We start from the raw sequence: 7864 nt of genomic DNA, 5'->3' as shown, positions 1-7864 counted from the left end.
AGAAGCTCCTAAAAGAGATACGTTATTTTTATCAAAATGAGATGTATTTATCTAAACACTGATGTAAAATCACTTGTAAATATGATATATTTTGTTTTGCTATAGCAAAACAGATATGATAGCAGCTTTTTTGCATATTTAGCTAGAATAAATCATTCTTATTGACATTAGCAGCTGTGTAGTTAGTAAAGAATTACTGTTGCTATTACTTGGTGGTATTTATAAACACTTTTATTTTCTAAGTGCTTTACAATCACTTATTGTCTAATTAATATCTAATCATCTGTTTACAAGTAATAATCACACATGTAGAGCAGTTTAATCAAAACTTCGAATGCAGCCGCCATCATACTCAAGAATGTTGTGTAAATTTTGGTCCCTCCTTGATGCAATTTGGGTCCAGACATACCACCAAAACAGATAACACAACAGAAAAAAAAATGAATAAAGATTCCTCACTTGGATTTGAGCATAATTTGGAATCACAGCTTTTGCATGACAATTATCTGAATGTCAGTGGATAAGAATAGAGGTAATTTTCAACACTTAAGTGCTCAATTACACAGACGTATAAAAATTTTAATTTATTTAAGTCACAAAATTGGATGATAGTTTATAATAAGTATTCAAGGGCAGACACCAATTTAACATTGGAACTGTTAGTCACAATCGCCGTTTCAGTGATTTTTGTAAAAGAGATCAAATGTAGCAAAGGTGGCTTGGAGACCTTCGAGGTTAATCTAACCAGATTCGCATGTAGACCAAGCTATGGCCAGTACAAACACCTGCCACTTTTAATTATCCAATGTAAGTGGATGTACTGCTGTCTCTCTCGAGTCTCCCCAAGTGTTCCATGAAAGGATTTTTTAAGCAGGTAAATATGCATACTAATCCAGCTTTTTCCCCTAGGATAAATTTTCCTACAAGTAGAATTGCTGAGTCAGAGGACTTGCATTTTTAAGGCTTTATATACATTTTTTTTGGATGCTATTGTCAAATTGTCCTCCAGAATAGTTGACCAAATCACCACTTCTCCTGATAATCCCCAAGGGCTGTCTTTCTTGGTTATTGATCTGCCATTACCAGTTTTCTTCCTTCTTGCTTTCCCACCAGGCAGTTTCTCAGTACTGCAGCAAATACTGCAGGGTCTTGAGGATTGTGTCAGGGGCCTTCTGAACGTGCTACAAATGTGCTTGACTGACAAGAATCAAGACCATCCAATGCCAGAACAGATAAATTCATTTACAAGTAAACTATTATTACAATCCTTGGACTTTATACGAATTGATTTGAATGGCCTGGACTCCAAAGTGAAATCTTCATCTTGCAAAATCTGTCCTTGGTATCTTTGAAAGCTCAAAGAGAGATTTGGTTTAATCTTCTGTATTAGTTTCCTATTGCTGCTGTAACAATTTACCTCAAACGTAGTGGCTTAAAATAACACACATTTATTATCTTAAAGTTCTGGAGGTCAGAAGTCTGAAAGGGATCTCAGTGGACTAAAACCAATGTATCAGCAAGACTGCATTTCTTCTGGAGCCTCTAGAGGAGGCTTTTTCCAGCTGCTAGAGTTGCCTGCATTGCGTGGCTCACAACCCTCTTCCTTCCATCTCAAGAACAGCAATTGCACCACTCCAGCCTCTGCTTCAGGAGTCGTATCTTCTCTAACGCTCCTGCCTGCCTCTTTCTCTTGAAAAGACCCTTGTGATGACACTGGGCCCACCTGGGTAATCCAGGATACTCACTCCCATTGCAAGATCTTGAACCTAATTACGTCTGTAGAATCCCTTTTGCCATGTAAAGCAACATATTTCCCAGGTTCTGGGAATTAGGATGTGCACATATTTGTGGGGGAGGCATTATTCTGAATACCACACCTTCCTTAGCATGAGCTGGACCTGGTATCTCATCTCCAGATATTCGAACAATACATTCTCTGTAATTTTAATACTTCGTAATTTGTGAAACCCTACTCTGTGTAAAGCACAGGCACTATGCCAGGTTTGCAGAAAAGAATCCGTGATTAGAGAGGTTAAGTAATTTACCCGAAGTCATGGAGCTGGTCAATGGCAGAGCTGAGTTTCAAACTCAGGTCTGTTGGACTTCAAAGCCCCTGCTCATCATATGTTGCCTCTGGAGCTCATTTCCCATACCCTGCTTGGCTTGCTCTCTTTGGAGAGCCTTCTTGTTGAAAGCTTTTCATTTAGTTTGACATTAAATAATACAACCTAGCTAGGTAAAACCTTTTATTAAGCCCCTATAAATCTCATATTTGACTCATTCAGTAGGTACCAATGGAGGATGTCATCTTGAAACACTCATTCAAGTTGTCTTCACATCCTCTAATAAATCTTCCAAAAAGTAGCATCAGATGGGCTCTTCCTCCATCACACAAGCAGAAGTAGACTCCGCAGGTTATCTTCTCTGTGAGTGAAATGTAAATCTCTGAATGATATCAGGTAGTGCTGGTGAGAATTGATCTTTCCAAAGGCCCCCAAGTATATCAGATATCTTATTCTTGAAAAAAGAGAGCCTAACACTTTAGGGGTATAAGTTCATGTCTTAATAAAGTTTCTCATTGTCTCTGCTTCACTCCACAAGGTTCTCACTCCACAAGGTTCTCACTCCACAAGGTTCTCAGATTAGAATCACCTGGCGGTGGCGGGCCTTTCAAACCCCCTGAGGCTACATTCCCACTCTCTAGATATTCTGGCCTAATTGGCCTTGGGAACAGTATCAGAACTTTTAAAATTACAAAACCAAAAAGAGTTGAGAACCCCTATGGTGAAGGAGATATGGTGAGAGACTTTACTAAGACATGGGTCTTGAACCCAAAGCTATTAGGCTCTCTTTTTTCCAAGAATCTCTATTTTGTTTACGTTGAAAGAAATAAGCCCTATTAGTGTATGCGTCCCACGAAGCTGACTATGTGAAAACCATTATGTCTAAAAGCAATCATTTTAAACCTAGTCTACTTATGTGCCGGATGACAGGCTATGTTGAATGACTGATTCACTAAGGGTGCTTGAGAATAACTATATACAGTCAGTGTGCTTCCACAGAAGCCCATCTTTGCTACAAGAATAAATTCTCTTGAGTAAGCAACTAAGCAAGCATGGAATAAGCACTTTCAAAGAAAAATAATCCTTTATTTCTGCAAAATAGTCTGGATAACCTCACCACACCATTCAACCATAAGAACTTAATAGGAGCAAAACCATTAGCATTAAACCATGGCAGTCCCTAGCACATATAACACCACCATTGCTCAAAACATTTTTGGAGTAATTCTTTTGAAATTTTCATCGTGGCAGCTTTATAAGGCCACTTATGAAAAGCAATTATATTGGAATTTTTGGATCCAAAGACATATTAACCAGATTCATCATTCACCTATCAAACTATCAATCAATAACCCTCAATGATGACTGTGCCCTCTAATGATATCCCATAAGAACAGAGGGGTGGTTTACTCTTGCAAAAAATTCCTGAAGGGCTAGGGATCTTAAGTGAGGAAGGTGACCCAAAGCTAGGCTCTGAAGTCAATGTTTTTTTTAACACCTTTATTGGAGTATAATTGCTTTACAATGTTGTGCTAGTTTCTGCTGTATAACAAAGTGAATCAGCTATACATATACATATATCCCCAAATCTCCTCCCTCCCACCCTCCTTATCCCACGCCTCTAGGTGGTCACAAAGCACCGAGCTGATCTCCCTGTGCTATGCGGCTGCTTCCCACTAGCTATCTATTTGACATTTGGTAGTATATATAAGTCTATGCCACTCTCTCACTTCGTCTCAGCTTGCCCTTCCCCCTCCCCATGTCCTCAAGTCCATTCTCTACATCTGTGTCTTTATTCCTGTCCTACCCTGAAGTCAATTCTTGTAGAGCATATGTCCTCAAACTTTAATGTGCATAAGAATCACCTGGAGAACTTGTTAAACTAGTTTGCTGAGCCCCATTCCCAGAGACTCTAATTCAGTAGGCCTGGGTAGGGCGAGTCAATTTGATGTTCCATCAGCTCACAGGTATTGCCTGAGGCCCACATTTTAAGTAACACTGTTGTAGGGTGAAACTGTGAAGATAAAAATACACATGTGAGGGACTTTCCTGGTGGCACAGTGGTTAAGAATCCGCCTGCCAATACTAGGAGATACGGGTTCAAGCCCTGGTTCAGAAAGATCCCACATGCCGCGGAGCAACTAAGCCTGTGCGCCACAACTACTCAGCCTGTGCTCTAGAGCCCACGTGCCACAACTACTGAAGCTCACATGCCCAGAGCCCATGCTCCGAAACAAGATAAGCCACCACAGTGAGAAGCCCGTGCACCACAATGAAGACACAATGCAGCCAAAAATAAGTTAATTTTCAAAAATCATTTAAAAAATACTCATGTGAACATGTAAGTTCTATTATCCTTTTTTAAAAGGATAGAAATTATCGAAAAGACTCAGGAACCAACTTGGAGAGACTCCTGCCAACCAAAGATGAAAAAGAAGCATCCAAAGGGTAAGAACTGCAATGGATTGAAATCCACCAAGTACGTTTAAATCCATGAGTTCCTAATACTACCAAAAAAAAAAAAAAGTCCCAAACAAACCCAAAACCTCAGTTGTCTGCATTGGAAAATTCAAGGGAACATATGCATTATTTTGAAAACTGGGAACTGCAGGGAAAGAATTAAGCATGTATCTTACCTTTCCTCTACAAACTGTACCTCTGGGTGACCAAATAATAAGGAAGGAGAAGTGTATCATTGTAGAATGAGTAATGAAGAAGGTAATGAAAAAAGCAATGAATGAGACTAGCCATATATTATAATGCCAAGTGAATGACTGGATCTAGACATTGAGCATCAACAGCTGCTAACATGACAAAAACACAATCCCAAATGTTATATGCTCCTGATAGAGGTACATGCACCACCTATGAAGTAGTTTGCCAAGTAAATAGAACCTGGCTGTAACCACACCTCTTGATCCAAGACCAATTTACGGGAAATACAGAAGGGATAAAGGAGTATGCTAACGGCACAGGGATGCAATCAACAAAATCCAGATTGTGGGGCGCTCTATAGGACAAACCCAGTTTGTACAATCAAAAAATTGAAAGAGGCAGTGCGCTGGGCACTCCCGCAGCTCCATCTCCTGCTACAGCAGTGTGTGGACAGAACAGACCCAGGGGCGCCCCTTGCTCCCACCTCCGACCACCTCCAACCTGTGTTCCACTCGCAACCTTTGGAACCAGCCGCTCAGCTGTCCTCGGCCACCGGGACCGCCAACACCATATTTTGAGCTTAACTCCGTATTACCGATCCACCACGAGCTCCCAGATTCGTCAGAATGATTCCACCGAGGTGGAGGCGGCCGTCAACCTACTGGTCAACATGCATCTGCCGGCCTCCCGCACCTACCTCTCTCTGGGCTCCTATTTCCACCACCACGACGCGGCTCTGGAGGGCCTGGGCCACTTTTTCCGCGAAGTGCCCGAGGGGAAGCGTGAGGACGCCCAGCGCCTCTTGAAAATGCAAAAGCAGCGCGGCAGCCGCGCCCTCTTCCAGGACGTGCAGAAGCGTCTCAGGATGAGTGGGGTGAAACCCAGGACGCTGTGGAAGCCGTCATGCTCGCGGAGAACCTGAACCAGGCCCTTATAGACCTGCACGCCCTGGGCTATGCCCGCGCAGAACCCCGCCTCTGTGACTTCCCGGAGAGCCGCCTCCTAGATGAGCAGGTGAAACTCATCCAGAAGGTGGGAACTCATCCCACCTGACCAACCTCCGCAGGCCGGCTGGTCCCCAGGGGGGGCTGGGCGAGGCCCTCGTCGAAAGGCTCGCCCTCCAGCGCGAGTAGGAGCGTCCGGAGCCCAGTGGCCTTTGAGGAGCCCCTCTGGCGTCAGGGCTTCTGCTTGAAGCCCTGCTCTGCAGCCACTAGGCAGCTTTTTAACCACCCTGGAGCTCTCTCCCAAGCCTTGGACCAAATGGAAACAATAAAGCTTTTTGCAGAAAAAAAAAAAAATTGAAAGAAACCATATCTAGAAGACATAGAAATCAATTGAAATATAGACTATATTATTAGGATCCTAATTCAAAACACTGTAAAAAAATTACAAGGTTTATGAAACAACTAGAAATCTGAACAGTTTCTGGATGCTATAAAAGAATCATTATAAATTTGTTTAGGTATGAAAATGATATTGTGTTCATGTTTTAAAAAGCTTTATTTTAGAAATATACACTAAAGTATTTGCAGATGAAATATATCATGTGGGTGTGAGGAGTGGATAGGACTCTAGATAAGTAGTTCTCAACTGGGTGCAATTTTGCCCCCCAAGGTACATTTAGGATGTCTGGAGACATTTTTGGTTGTCGCATCGCGCGGGGTGGTGCTCCAGGCATGTAGTGGGTGGAGGCCTTGGATGCTGCTAAACATCCTACAATGCACAGGAACAGCCCTCCACTGTGGGGGAATAGCTCTGCCCTGGCACCCTGATGACCTTGAACCTCTCCATGTAGTTCACACCGGTAAAGACTTGAACTGCAGCTCATCTGAGTGTTGGCAGAATGCCCTGTGATCTTCCTGGAACATGAGAGATGGGAGGCCTGTTAGGAGCCGCTCTGAGCCCATCTCCCACTCCCTCCCTACGTCCTCTGAGAGGCTGTCATGAGAGTTTCTAATGCCTTCTCGGTTCTATTGACTATGGGGCTTCCTGCCCTGCCCTCCTCACTGTAGAGCTGAAGAGTAGAAAACCAGTTAGTTGCCATTTACAATGGGCTCCTCATCAATGGGAGTTGAGGTCATCTGGCCTCTTTTGTTTCCATGTTGTCCTTTTCGATATGTGCGACAAGGACTACAGGAAGCTGGCTACATTTCTTTCACGTCTACGCAAGTAATAAACTGGGGGCTTCCCTGGTGGTGCAGTGGTTAAGAATCCGCCTGCTAATGCAGGAGACATGGGTTCGAACCCTGGCCCAGGAAGATCTCACATGCCGCGGAGCAACTAAGTCTGTGCACCACAACTACTGAGCCTGCGCTCTAGAGCTCTTGTGCCACAACTACTGAGCCCATGTGCTACAACTACTGAAGCCCACGTGCCTAGAGCCCATGCTCCTCAACAAGAGAAGCCACTGCAATGAGAAGCCCACGCACCGCAACCAGGCAAAGCCCGCGAGCAGCAATAAACCCAACGCAGCCGAAAATTTAAAAAAAAAAAAACTGTCTGAAACCAAAAGCAACTCAATGTACTTTTACCAGTCAAATCAGTCAGACCTTGGCTAGGGTCTTGCTTTGTCTTGTGTGTGGACTGGACACATGTAATAAATAATTATCCAGCCCAAAATGTCCATAATGGCAATGTTGAAAAGCTCTAGATGAAACAATATTATTGGTCATGAGTTGATCATTGTTGACGCTAGGTGATGCGTACATGAACAGCACAAATGGGAAGGAACTGTTTTGTCTAATTTTGCATGTGTTTGAATCTCTCCATAATAAAAGTATTTTTTGAAAAGATAAAAATTGGTCACTGCTTTCTTAGCTGTCTAGCACTTTAAATGCCTATACTGAGGCAATGTGTATAAATGCACAAAGTTTGCCGTCAGACTTCTAGCTCCACTGCTAAATTACAAACTGTGTGTTCTTCAGCAAATTACTCGGCATCTTTCGGCCTCAGTTTCCTCACCAATAAAATAAGGCTAATGATGTCCCTGAGGATTTTGTATGGAATAAATATGTGTTTAGCTGAGTGCCTTAAATAAATACCTTTATTAGACTTTCTTCCTTTGTTCTTTTTGTCTGCTACTTTTCAATACAGAAACACAAGGAGCCCTTCTTGTCATCTGGACAAGAAATTTTGACCCAGTCAAC

At 42.8% G+C, this 7864-nt stretch overlaps 1 pseudogene; it reads left to right on the top strand.

Moving 5' to 3' along the window:
- Positions 1 to 2053: 2053 nt before the first annotated feature.
- LOC149744393 (ferritin light chain pseudogene) lies at positions 2054 to 5851 on the top strand (annotated as a pseudogene).
- The last annotated feature ends 2013 nt before the right edge of the window (positions 5852 to 7864 follow it).

The sequence above is a fragment of the Delphinapterus leucas genome, chromosome X, assembly GCF_059928025.1.
Source record: "Delphinapterus leucas isolate spDelLeu-1000000601 "Yukka" chromosome X, BTC_Dleu_Yukka2, whole genome shotgun sequence".
NCBI classification, from domain to species: Eukaryota; Metazoa; Chordata; class Mammalia; order Artiodactyla; family Monodontidae; genus Delphinapterus; species Delphinapterus leucas.
This window is presented reverse-complemented; position numbering and strand designations above follow the sequence as displayed.